At 39.8% G+C, this 14579-nt stretch overlaps 1 protein-coding gene across 4 annotated transcripts in view; it reads left to right on the top strand.

The window, feature by feature from the left end:
• The window catches only part of Ebf1 (EBF transcription factor 1), a 387150-nt gene that overhangs the window by 288202 nt on the left and 84369 nt on the right, over positions 1-14579 (top strand). The window lies entirely within an intron of this gene.

Genomic DNA, 14579 nt, shown 5'->3' with positions numbered 1-14579 from the left:
ACCCAGGTCTTCCCCCCTCCCCCAAGGAATTTATAGCTCTTGAGAATACCTCAGAGTGTGACACCAACCGCACGACAATGACTCTGTTCTGTTTGTCCAGCACTGTGATCATTATTTTAACTGCAATTTGACTTTTCTGGAAATAATGAGCATTAACTTTAAGATCACGAAACATAAACATCAAAATTTATAGATGTCATGACAGACTTGCCTTTGCTTTCTAGCCTAGATTTCTTAGCCAGCAGGTTCGGAGCCCCTTTCTTTCACCCCACCGAAGTGTAGACTAAAAACATTGTTAAGGAATACAAGAGACCATAGTGGTCCATTCACTCTACTTGCTTTTTGAGTAGTCATGTTAACTGCTATACTTTATTGAGACTTTCAGGGCCGGGGATTTCGCTCAGTGGTTCTGGAGCCTGCCTTGCAAGCACAAGGACCCGAGTTCACTCCCTGGTACAAAAAAAAAAAAAAAAAAAAAAAAAAAGAGAGAGATACACAATTTGCTAGGCAGGGTGCGGAACTCTACATAGATCATCTCACTCCTCTTTATACTACTAAGTAAATGCTCTTAGATTTGTTTTTTTCTGATAAGGCTTCTGGGACTCAGAGATAAATTGTTACAAAATGAGAGAGCAGCTACTCCATGCCCATAGAGCGCAAGTGATAAGTATGTGGCCACACAAGAAATCAGAAGCACAGCAAGAGTCAGAACCTGGATTTTCTACTTCTACCTCTAGTTGTCCTTCCATGACACCAGTCTAGGCCATCTAGATGTGTGTTTTTTCTTTAGGGGCCCACATAATTGAGCAGAGAGTTTAGGCTGTGATAGTTGGGCATACATCTTCAACTAAACATCCCACAGCAGAGCCTGTGCTTCTTCTATAGCTGTCAGTGGGCACTTCCAACTGCCAGTAACCCACTCAGTTGAACCCTTGCCAGTTCATGCTGCTGCTACCTTTGTATTTCCCACTCAGCCAACAAGAGTTATGCACTTGGCTGGAGAATCAAAGCTTTCATAGAGCTGAATCAGAAATGGGCTTCTCAGTCCATGCAGCCAATTGTTATTCAAGTTGAAATACTCCAGGCCAGAGAGGTGGCCCAAACTCCTCCTGCCCACTGCCCTTAATTACTCCCTGGAACCACTGGGTGTGAATGAGAGCTGGCACATACTTGGCCTATTGTGATGCCAGCCTGGTGACTTCATCCTGCTGCAGACCACAGTCCTCACAAGGACAACCTCGCCCAGGTCTTTTGAGCTATATAGCTTCATGCCTCTCTATTGCTCTTTTTGTTGCTTTTTCATGGAAATTGGGAGGAGGAAATAATAAATCTAATTCCTCTCTTCTTGTCACCAGAGTGAGGTTGCAGGGGAATCAGAATGGGCAGTAAGTCTTACTGACCTTCTGAGGAGGATGTGGGTTCCTCTAAGCTTCCTGTAAAAGCTTGTGCCCATCTTTACCTAGTGGACTCTTTTGGATGTGGAAAGGGGCACATCAAGAAATCGTTAACTTGCTTGTCTGTCACCTTACTAGTCTTCACAAGGTGGCCATTTCACTCCCCAAATGTAATGCCCTTTTTTGGGAACAGCTAAGGGAGATTAACATCTAATTTAGATTTATTCAAATTGCTTTAAAGTTCTGTTTGCTTATAGCAAGACTGATAGAAATTGTGGGAAGGAAAACCGACTGAAGCTCTTCTCCCCCTCCCTCTCCTCTCCCTCCCCAGACTCTGGCTCTTTGTGCCCAAAGCCCCTCTTTATCAAGCCCCAGAGGTCATTCTGGGCCCCAGAACCCATGCTGGTCCACCAGGAGGTAGTGTAGGGCACCCATGATTCCTACTATCTCCTCCTCCCAAACTTCCCTTAGTTATGGCTGTGTCCTAAATCAACTATGACCCTATTTAGGAAGAAACTGACTATGTAGTTTCCCCAAGTACTTGAGGAGCTGTTCTTTTAAATTAACCAAATCCATAGAGCATTAGCAGTTGGGTATCTGGATAAAGAAATTTAATGCGGGCTGTTACCCTCATGATGTTCTGATAGAATAGTACATCTTGCAGAAATGCACCTTTTTGTATGATATTTTAAACTTCATGCAAGAATATTCATACAAGATATTTAGCAGATACAATTTTCTTTCCTTTTTGTGCAGAAAGAATTTGGTATTGCCGAAAATTCACTGTATAATGGTGAAAAATCGAGAAGTGGCCCACACGAAGGGCAATTATATGCAGGCACTTTATGGTTATTACTTTATTAAATCTTCTCAGTAGTCCCATGTTAGGTACTCCTGTTATCTGAAGTTTGCATGTGAATAACTTAGCCTCAGAGAGGTTAAGAAACTGGCATCAGGCCGCACAGCCGGGTAATAGTAGAGATTGGGTTTGAACTATAGTGAATATGTTAAAGAAGTAAAAGTTCTGGATTATAAGGGAGAAAATGCAGTTTGAAGAGAAGGAAGAATGATAAAGGAAATGGAGAAAAAATGAAAAAGTAGTAGAAAATAATACTCTACCAATACTAGTAGTAATGCTGCTTTTTGCTTTCAATCAAATAAAATGAAGTGAAGACCTCTTATCTGTTTAGGAGAAAAAATTAACCATTTGAAATCAGTTCTCAAGGCATGTGCTGGATAGAATCAGAAATCGATACTGTGACTATTTCATAGATGGTAGCTGTGGAAAAGTTACAGGAAAATGCAGTTTGGTTGAGATTAGGTAACATTCACTGAGCACTTAGTTCCTGCTGGGCAATATGTCTGGTTTGGCTGTGATGTAAGCCTCTCAGCAGCTATAAGTGCTATATTGTTCTCATTCTATTGATGATGTACTTGCAGTTGTTCAGTCAATAAATTGTGAAGTGACAGAGATAGGATCTGAGCCAAGGCCCTAGGGCTCAACTTTTTAACCTTTCATGACTATTAAATGCCAGTTTTGACCCTAGGTTGTTACCTTATCTGACCACTGCATTATGCCCACCCTTGCCAAGGTTGCCTCATGCTGGGTGTCTTTGCAGGTAGTGTCACCTCCCAAAGTGAGAGAGGCACATATAGCATCAGAGTGGTAAGAAGAAGGCCCTTCATTTTCTAGTAATGTATCATTTTGATTGGAGCCATTGGATTCTAGGAGGACTTTATCCTTATGAAGTAAAGGATGTAGTCCTTAGACTGGGACAAGACAGTTCATCATCTCGGGCCTCATCTCTAGAACTGGACCCCTACTTATCCACAGTCTTTGCCAGCAGACCACATGATTTTTAAGGTTCTTGGTATCTCTAAGATCCAGGACGTCTGATTTCACGTATCCTTTGATCTCCATTTCCTCATGATAGCCCAAAGCACCGCAGAAGTGGGCTGTCAGGCCAGGACAAGCAGATAACACTTAAGATTAGCAGCTGATGCTATTATTTGAAGTCTATTTTTAGCTGAAGAATTTTAAAAAGAGTGAGAGAAAATAGAGTTGGTTTAATTTACCCTCATCTGTGCTGTTCCTCTACCAACCCAATCATTTGCAAATGAGTAGTTCAGTTTAGCTCACTGATTGCCCCCTAAGGGTTGGAGCAAAGAAAGGTGGCATCCATTGCTCCTAACTCAGGGCTGCCTTCTGTGAGCTCCAGAAGTTCAGAAGGCTTTCTTGTGCATTGGGTTTGCCACCTTGATTGCATTGTTTCTTGTTCCTTTTATCCTCTCCTCCCTTTAAAGTAAATTACTTTACTGATATTCTTGAGTACTTTACTCCCAAATATTTAAAAGAAAAATCTTTGTAGTGCTTTATATAGAAGTCTAGGAAAACCAGTGGGGGTGATATGTGCTAATTTTTATGTGGGTTGAATTCTTTCTTAACCAGAAATGCACTTGGTTGTTTTGCTTTCCTACCCACATGGAAGTTGGAGCAGGGAGGGGCTCCTGCTACTGTTTTGTAGAGTTCATCATTATTTTAGTGTCTCCTTTTGAATTCCTTTAATTTCTAGACGGTGAGTACTGGTTGGCTTGTTTTCTGATTGTCTAACACTGGGATAGGTACCATGGGTCATTAAAGTTGGGCTTTGTGGGATCTGGTGTTTTATTTGGAAAGGCAACTTGCTCCCACGAAGCAAATTAGAGAGTTGCATAATATATTTATATAATCTACTATAAAATTTATGTGTGGCTTAAAATCCAAGGCAGGGTTCTAGAAGGCAGAAAGAATGGAATAGTCAGAAAGAGACTGTTCAAAAACCAATCAAGTTCCAATTACACATAGATGGCTCTCTGTGCTAGGTATTTAATATGCCCTCATGATCCTGTTATTGAGTCACAGGAATATCTGAGAAAATGCATACAGCCTTAGATATTCAGTCTGCCTTTAAAAATGGTACTGTGTTAGGGTCGATGAGGAACGGAAGACAACACCCTAAGCAAAGGTTTTGATTGCTTGGGGTTGTAGTAGACAGAAGACATTAGAGAGACCTAGAGAATTATTGCAATCCTCTTGCCCAGATGGTCTAGATTTAAGTAAGATTGGGTAAGATTTAGATTAGATTGGTCGCTAGAGCTTAGTTTCCCCATCTGAAAATGAATACTTTAGACCAAGCTTCTTTGAAATCTTCCGTTTATTTAGAACTTATTCCTCTGAGAATCTCCCCAAGGGAAGAAAGAGATAGTAACGGTGGGTGGAAAGCTATTTCTTTTCTTCCACAGCTATTTTTTTCTTTGCATACTTGCAATATACAAATGTCATGTTTATTTGCAGAATTCTCTGTATTTAATCAAAATGGCTTAGCCACAAAAGCAGATTCCCTTACTGATATGTCTTCAATTAATAGTTTTACGCTCTCTGCTTTAGATTCTAATATCTGATAGAAACCTGAGACTTATATTATACTAGTGCTCTAATTCATCTTTCTGGTAGTTCTGTGGAATACTACTTCTTAGATCTATTAGTAGAGATCCCCTGGGAGTTGAGGGAGGGAGATTTTTTCCCAGTAAATTTGGGAAATGTTGAGTCAAACAAATTCAGTATAAGTCAGTATTCAATATGTCCCCAAATTTTGTAACCATAGAACCCTTGTTTTCAGGATAACCTTACAGGAAGATATATTGGTGCTGGCTGAAATGCAGTTTGATTTTACGTTAATAAAGCCAAGTCATGAAATTCAATCATGAAGTGATTGGGGTGGAATAAATGTGAGAAACTGGCCTGAAATATTTGCAGAATATTATTCAGATTAGGCCAGGAATGTGTAGAGCCATTATTCTGTAATGCTGTAAGGCTTTGAACAAAATCTTTCTCCTATTTTGCATCTGGTTTTAGTCAGTGCACACTTGGCATTAGATGCAATGTGATTTTGTAGGGCAGCTATATATAAAGATTGGTGGTACTGCTCAGGAGATGGGAGAAGCCAAAGTTTCATTGCTGTAGAAAGCCGTTAACCTCACACAGGGGCTGTGTGTTGTCTTCTTCATCCAGATGAATGTTTTTCAACTGCGTTCCCAGAGAGAGGGAATGAAGTCAAAAGAAACTGCTGGAGAGACCTGGGGGTAAATGTGGTTGGGCAAACTGCAGCGTTAGGGGCTGGCAAGCAATTTTGCCACTTGAATCCCCAAACTGGAAAACAAAGATTGAATGTCTTGATTTTTTTTTTCTTCCTATCTATCCCTGCTTTCCGTTCTCATTTACATATATGACTCAGAGGGATGGTTGTAAACACAGAGATGACTTTTTCATGATGATAAAGAAAAAAGACTAAAACGTACACATGTAGCTCACTGGAGATGTTCCCAGGCCTCTCTGTCCAACTCTGATTGACCGAAACACAGGCCACTGAATCTTTCAGGGCACTGAGTCATGTTCCTCAGTCACAAGGGCAACTTTTTTATTTTGTGAAGGAGAAAAAGCTCTGGAATGTACCATGATGTACCCTAGAAGCATATATACTGCTGGGGTCAGAACTCAGTTCCCCTTCTAGAGTCCTTCCAGTTTCACTTGTACCCGCTTTTCTCATAAGTTTTCATAACCTTTTAACATACTTTTATAAGTTTACCAAACCTGTCCTAATTTTAAACATGATTGTGCTTAGCATTCTAGTGACTTATCTATATATCACGTTATACATGACATACAATTTCACTAATATCAAAAAGAAAATTAAGCAGAAAGACATTATCTCAAATATAACCTGTTCCAAACTTCACAATAAAAATGTGATAAATGAAAATAATTATGCTCATTTATTAATATACTGAGGCTTACATGTACAAATTGAATGCAAAGTTGATTAAGTGATTTGATTTGAAATAATTGATCTCTAATGTTTCCTAAATAGGTATTTCAGTCTATAGTAGACATTCACTTATTGGCCACTTATTATATGGGAAATACCTCATACAAAATTTAAAATTTTATTTGTCTGAACTAGCTGCACTGAACTCTGAATAAGCTTTGAAAAGAGCAACTTTCAAGCTTGAGTAATTTTATGAGGAATCTTTTCTAAATGAGTTAGTATGTTTTAAAAAAAAGGTCAAAATAGTCTAATGGCCATTTTAATATAGCTACATAGTTCTAGTCATGCTCACTGTATTCCTAGAAATGCTTTTGTCTGTGTTTTCATTTTTAATGGCCAAGGTGTTTCAGCTCTATCCTTTACATGGATAACTGTGGTATACTCACAAAGATTTTAAAATGAGATTTTCAGCTCATTGTTTATAGCATGCTTAGGCAGTACACGTATGTGCTCATAACTTGAAAATAGCAGCCCAGAAGTGTGATGCCTTTCTAATTTTAATATTAATCAAAGACAGAATTCACACCTGGCTGCAATTGTGCAGTCTTTAGGAAGAAAATGGATGTCTACATAGTTTTGTATTTCTTTCCTGTGGGTGTTCAGTGCTGATCCCCGGGATGGTTCCCTGGTGCTCTGAACTAAAGACTTCCCTCTTCTACAACCTTTACTGGTTTCCCCTTTCCTACTTTTTAGTCTGGGATTAAAATATACCAACTGAAACTTTCTACTTTTCTTTTCTTCTTCACCCACCCTGACCTGTGGCCTGTTCGCCTCAATTGTTAGCTGGTCTTGGGTCTGTAGGATTCTTTGTCCCTGTGCTCTTGTGTGGCTCATGCCATTCCTCCGCACTGAATGTCTCTCCACCTGCCTGTGCCCATGTCTCTTTTCTCTTTAGGATCTTATGTAATATCACCTTTTCCTGTGAGATCTTCCCTCACAGCTCCAAGTGCAGTATATTGTACTCTGGTGTCAGCATTCCTCCACTGACTTATCTCTACCATCTTACGTTCCTTATACTGTTCTGCCTTTTAAAACTGTGAATTAAAGGGCTATCATCTCCCTTGAAGGCATGACCCATGTTAAATTCAGGCTAATCTCTCTTGGGTCAAGTACAAGGCCTTGCTCACTAGAGGCAGTAAGTTTGTTAAATGACACTGCTTCTCTTTTCATTCATTCATTCAAATAAATGCTTGTTATTAGCAACTATTATCTTTGATGATGCTTCCGAGTGTCACTACAGAATAGATATATGTTGGTTTTTTGGTAATGCATGTGTGGTTAGGTAGTTTATACTTAGATATATTTATTGTGTAATAGATACTCATAAAGAGCATTCATCTATTGGAAAGGATAAGGACTAAGTAGTGATCAAGCTAGCACATTTTGAGTGGTTGTTATAGGTGAGAATGCTCCTTAAGCTCATTGTCTTTTCTAATCATTGAGACATAATACCATACACTCACACATTAAAGGAAGAAAGGTTTATTTTAGCTCACAATTTATAGAAGTTTCAGGCCACAGTTGCCTGGCTCCCAGGCAGGGCAGCATGGCAGAAGAGCATCGCAAAGGAGAAACTGTCCACAGCATGGCAGGCAGGAGGCAGATAAGCTGCAGCTCGGAGCTTCCCTTTCCTTTTTATTCCATTCAGGCTACAAAGCCTATTGGTTGGTGCTACCCACACCCAGGGTGAGCCCTCTTGTTGTTCATACCCAGAAACCAAACAATGGACTAAATTACTTATCATACACCTATGATCCATTTTCACACACCCTAGATCCAGTGACCTCTGAAAAGTCCTACCTATGAGTGGATGAGGCTTTGAAGAGGTCATCTACACATAAGCCGTAACACTCATTATAGGTATTACATCAGTGAGTCTTTATAATGACACTAGTACATAGCTAGTCTCCCTCCCGTGCCCCAACCCCATTCCCTCATAATGAAACTGAAGATCAGAGAGGTCAAATGACTTTCTGTAGGTGGCACAGTTGTTTCTATCCCACAATTGGCTTTGAATCCAAATGTCTGACTTTACAGCCACTTCCTAACCATCTAAAGCTCAGAGAGCATTATAATCATGTTAACACTGCAAAATTCAGTATGAAACTAAGTCTAACAACAAAGCAAAAAGAATAAAAGACTTTAGGGTAACCACAACTGCGAATTTTTTTTTCAGGTTTTTGTTTTGTTTTGAGACAAAATTTCGCTATTAGTTCCCACTAGCCTTGAACTCACTATGTAGTCCAGGCTAGCCTTGAACCCACAGCAATCTTCCTGCCTCAGCCTTCCAAGTGCTGGTACTGCAGGCATACACTACTATGCTCAGCTGTAATTTTTAACAGATGATGATCACAGAACATCAGAAGGAGCAAACTAGAGAAGGTCATATGTGGAGATGGGTTGTTAGAAACAGGCTCACTGATAGCAGAAGTGACAGCTGATGGCCTCATGTCTAGGAGCACAAATGGAATATATAAAAAACAGACATGAAGCCATATTACTGCACAGCATATTAATGCCTCTTCATAATGATGGTGGCTCTGAGTCATCAAGAAAGAGCTGCCAATTATATTCAGTAAATTTGTTTACAACAACAGGAAGTGTGTAACACATTTTAAAAATACTTCAAAGCACTCGGAGGACTACAGTATTAAAAGATTTGACCTCAATTTTCTGTAGCACTTCCTTATTAGTACCTCACTACCTGAAGGGATATGGTAAATGAGTAATTGCTGAGGACGCGGAACATGAAAAGTCATTGAACATACGTGCAGATATCAGAATGAGTTGCTGTGTCTTACTGCTTTGATATCATTTTGTAAAAGCCCTTTGAAGGATCATAAAGTTCTTTTAGTTAAAGGAAAATTCATTCCCTGCTTACCGCACTTTATCAGTCTTTGGCCTTTGTAGCTTTCTTTCCTAATTCCACAGGCAGAGATTCCTGGTAAACCACCAGCTGTGATAACAAGGATTCAGCCCCTCCTATAAATGCATCTGGCCTTCTCTGTCTTTTTTTTTTTTTTTTTTTTTTTTTTTTTTTTTTTTCATATTGCAATTTCCAAACAAACAGGCAGGGACGCAGGACCTTGAGCCCTCATACTCCTCCTTGGTTGAGTGTGGAAGGACGGGCCTTGAGAAAGAGCTCATTGTGCACCTTTCGACCATAGGGGCTGGCGGTGCTGGTGTCGGAATCTCTTCTCCTAGATCTCAGGAGCTCACCAGCACTTCTGCAGCTCCCAGATGACTGGGATGAGATCCAGTCTCTCTCGAGTGAGGCCCGACTGGCGCCAGATCTATATCCTGGGAAAAGAGCTGGAGAAAGTTTCTTTAACAAACAAATGACAAAATAAATAAATAATTAAATGATCCCACAGAACCCAAAGGTAGCTGAGTCATAATGTATTTATTTTAGTCTTTTTCTCGCAGATCTGTTATTTTGAAAAATGTGCTCATTGTTGTTTTCTTTTGTACAATTAACTAGGTTGACTGAGGGTCTTGGATAGCTTCCTGGTCAAAAGAGCTGGGTAGTATATTTATTGTACGTATTTAAGAAGGTTACCAGGACATTGGTGGCAGTCGAGAAAAGGTTCATGTGCATATATAAAACTATATATGAGTACTGTCTGGAAAAATATATAGTACATACACACACACACACACACACACACACACACACACACACATATATTTTACAAATAATTCTGAAAGGAATAGTGTTATGTCACATGATGTTGGAGAATGCTAGGAAAAATCCCTACCACTGAGTTACACCCCTTTCCCTGATAATTTCATTTCTGCAGATTCACAAGGGAGCTTATGGAATCTTTATTTGTCATCGCTAACGGTGGCACTAGATGTATTTATTCCGTGTTCAACAAGTACTTATTGAGGACTCATTAGTTCTGAGTCTGTGTGAAATACTGGAAACGCAGGGAAAGCCAGAAAGGCCAAGGGTGTGTCCTGCTGGGGCTTATATTCTATTTGTGGGACATAGACGATGAGTGGGAAGCTTATTCATGTCTCTACTTAATCTTCCTGTGTCAGTTTCTGTCTATATTGAGGAAAATTTCACATAGAGTTCAGAAACATTGCTGACTATTCAAAAGCTAGAGCTTAAATCTCCAGTTTAATTCAATTCACAAGAATTTAGTTTCCAAAGTCTCCTATGACATTCATACATAAAGTTTATCTTTGGGAATTCATGAGACCCAACATACTTTGCTAAACATTGGTTTAAAGTTATTTTCTTGAAAAGACAAAAGAAACCAGAATGTTTGTGAAACAGTAAATGTCTCCACTGGCTTTCTCTCACGTTCCCTGAGAAATCATATACTGCCTTTGAGACAGGCAGTTCTTGGGAATAAAAGAATCTGTGTTACGAAACCCAGAGACCTCTGATTAGGGAACAAACCAAAATACACTGAGGACCTCAGGAGGCATCTTCTGATTTATGTTGTATCTTCTTCAGGGGAATAGAGTATAGGGGTTCAGCCAGTACTGGCTCTAAGAATGTACACTTTATATTTCAGCTTGCTTTAGCAGCTCCTGAAAATAATATTTTAAAAATGTGGTGTCTAGCTGCAAAATGATGAATGTTTCAGAGGGAAGGGGAAACCAGTTTGCTTATTTGTTCGCTAACACTGTGGTATCTCTTTAAAATTGTTAGATTGATTTGGTTTCAAAGCTTTAATTATGCTTTTATGTTACAGTTTTCTTATTTAAATGTCTGCTGCATGTCCATCACTCGGCACCCCCTGTCTATCTCAAAAGGGATGGATATTATCACCCTAATTGAGGAGGAGGGCAAATGCTGTGCGAATTATTAATACATAAATTTAAAAATTAATATGGAAAGCACTTCAGGGTCCCTAGAGAAGCACTGTACAAGCACAAAACATATTTAATATTATTATGGGCTCCTCCACAGAGAAGACTGGAGCCGGTGCAGTACACGAGTTGATTGGTAAACTGAGGCACACAGAATGACAGTGGGTAATGGGATAGTGTGACCTAGAGCCCAGGCCCTGTATACCACTGTACTAGTGCCCACTTTAGGACTTCTTTAGCCATAATGTGAATGATTTTTCCAGAGAGCAATTTTTTCCTTCTTTTTACCTTTCTTTTTTAAAATCTTGGCTTGCTTGGGTCTTTTTTTTTTTTTTTTTTCCTTTAAATTTTTTAGTGTCGAATGTGATTAAGGTTAAGATATTAAATCCTAAGACTAGTAATGAAAAATCACTGGTGTGTTTTCTAGTAATCCCAGTTATTTTTTTGGCTTTGTGGCTTGGAACTTCCCTGCATTTCTTCCATATAGTTCCATTAGTTAGAAAACACGCACAAAAGCTTAGGCTGGAATTGTATTTGTTTGTTTGTTTTGCTGGGCAATCGTTCTTATCGTACCTCTGCCAATGAGAAAGGTTTTTGTGAGTCCTTAAAATGTTCCCAGGACATTGCAAGAACAGGAGACACTAAGGATATACTTCCTGCTAAAGGCAGAGGGAGGGTATGAAGTCCATGTGCTGGGAATTAGGGGAAAACAGTGAACAGTGCAAGGAGAGACAGTTGTGCTTTTGTAATAGTGGTCATTAGGCAGGCCAACTTGCTGCTCATTAGCTCCTTGATTATGTTTCCTAACTTTCCTGAAACCCATTATCCTCATCTGTGGACCAGGTAATAGCCATACCTGCCCCTAATACTATAGGATATAAGTCACTGCCGGACTTTAACACGGTGCTTGACACGTCAGAGGAACACAGTGAAAGGTCATTACGGCTGAAGTCATCACTGAGGTCATCCCCCTCATCAGCTTAGTGAGACCTAGAGTGATACAGATAGTAAATGCAATTGCCTTTCAGGGAAGGAAGCAATTCCAAGACTCCTTCCTTTCCCTAGAATTCTACAACATGTTCATTCATATTTTTAAGCCCTGGGTTTTCTCATTTGCCTACCACATGGGCATACTTTTGAGTCTGTTAGAGGCTTTATATAGCCAATGTAGAGAGTTGTGCTCCCCCACGCCCCTTTCTGGGTTTCCAGACTTTGGAGGTCGCAGTCTTGGAGTTCTGCTGGCTGGTGCACAGCTGCACAATCTGCAAGCGTCCTCTCTCCTACTGCAGCTCTTCTGCCAGAAATAGCCCACTTGACCACCTTCCTGTCAGGCCCTTTGGTCCTTCACAGTAGCTTCTCTTTGCACCCCATGGCACAGTGAACATGCCTTATCTGGCCCTTTGGTCCTGGGCTTTGTTGGTCCTGGGCTCTGAGTCTGGAGAACAGGAAACACTCATCTGGGCAGCTCAGAGTGAGCAGAATTATTGCAGGAGGCCTGTCCTTGACGTGCTTCCTTCGACGCAGTTATATATCTAATTCTTACATAATTGCATGGGGTACATATTGCTCTGAACTGATATTATTCTGCTTTTATTTTTAAAATCTTTAGCATTTTTTTCTTGCAGTAGAAGTAATTTTTCTCTATGTCTAACTTTATTTACTCTATAATTTTTGCCTGATTATTATTTCCTGTGAAAATATGAGGAATTTATACACGTACATGCATACATGCATTCATATAAGGAAGATATAAAATCCCATCTAAAGCTGTCAGTTCAGGAATAAATACACTTAACATTTAGTGTAGCTCTTATGCGGTCTATATTTTTGGTGTTGTTATCTTAACACTTTTTAAAAAAATCTGTCACTCTTCAGTGGAATTATAGACCTTGAAACATGTCCTGCTTTCTTATCTCTTGGATGACATGAAAGCAGTTGTCCCATGCTGATATTGGGACCCAAGAACCAAGCTAGTAATTAAGAACAATTTAGGTAATGAGAGTTAAATATTACCTGATTTAGGCGAGTAGACTTATGGATAAGGATTACTATGCTGATTAGTACAGTTGTGACCTAATTTGCAAATACATGTTAATTCCAGAGGTGCTTTGAAAATAGTGCAAAGCCTTAATTTCACAACTTCTGGGGATACAAATGTGAATTAGACTCTGTCCTTAATCCTAAGGGCTATGTAATGGGAGACAGATAAGTAGGAAACTTTTTATGGCATAAAGCAGAATAGACGGCTAAAGAGAGTATGAATGCCAGAATTGGGTTTATTCCTACAAAGACACAAGTAATGCTGACTTGTAGGGTTGTGTGAAGCTTACTAGAACAGAAGGTATGATCAGGGCTTTAGAGAACAAGTTAAATATGGGAATGTTTAGGAAAGGAACAATAAGAATAAAGCGAAATATGTTAGGCAAGGGTGAGGTGTGTTTATGCACCTCAGAACGCAGAAAGGCATGGGAAGTGGGACTAGAAAGGGAGATTGGCGGTCAGGCTTTGGAGCACCCTGAATGTTAGATAGGCCAAGGAGTTTGGGCTTCATCCGGCAGGCAAATGGGGTAGTAGAGGGCTTGGGTCATGGCAGAAGATGATGAGATTGTATTTGAAGAAGGTAACGTTTGGCAGGAAAACAGAGGTCGAGCGAGACAATTTAGAAGCCATCATAGTATTTTGATAACCCAACAAAGGGTGGTGGCCTACACAGGAGAAAGTAGAGAACCAAAGAGGAGCCGGGGGTCTGGTGAGGACAGTAATTAATGTGGCTCTATTTTGAGTGTTTGGAAGGATAGCATTCCCTTTACGGTGATGGAAGAGAAGCTTAAGGAATATAAAGGTAGCAACAGGAGCAAGGTGGTCACTGGGGCCGCACTGGCCTTGAGTTGGAAGAAGGATATTTGGGGAGATTCTGGGGGCTCTGAAATAAAACCTGGTGCTTGGCCAAAGGGAACATGTCAACAGGTGTAAACTGGAAAGTCAGCGCAGCTGAGGCAGTTGACCAAAGTCTGGACGTATACATAAAGAAGAAAAAGGATAGAACTGAAATTTCCATAATTAGCAAGCCAGCAGAAACATGGAGCAGAGGGGGAAAATCAAACTAATCATGAAGCAACAACTAAGAGAAGAGTTCGGGAAAAATCTTATTTACAGGTTAAAAAAAATATTTTATTTTTAAGTGTTTCAAATACTAATAGTTTAACTGACATTTCTGTCAAGTTTTACTACCTTGAATACAAATCTTACAGAGATAAATTATAAAAGGTACTACTTTTGTAAGTCATATAACTAGCATCTCAAAAGTTCAGCAAGTAAAGCCTTCCAAGGAGGGAGAAGTAGTTTTGGATGCTGTGCAGTTAAGTCAAAAGAGTGAATCTGTCCTCTAATCACCTAGAACAGTACTTCCCAAAGTGCAAAACATGTTTCTCATGTAGTATAGGGGACAGTTTTGGATTTCATACAGACATGAAGTAGAATTGAATCTTATAGT

This window comes from Fukomys damarensis, unplaced genomic scaffold, assembly GCF_012274545.1.
Source record: "Fukomys damarensis isolate Sample0158 unplaced genomic scaffold, DMR_v1.0_HiC HiC_scaffold_9, whole genome shotgun sequence".
In the NCBI taxonomy this organism is placed as follows: Eukaryota; Metazoa; Chordata; class Mammalia; order Rodentia; family Bathyergidae; genus Fukomys; species Fukomys damarensis.
The sequence above is the reverse complement of the archived record's forward strand: the minus strand, read 5'-3'. Positions and strand labels throughout refer to the sequence as shown.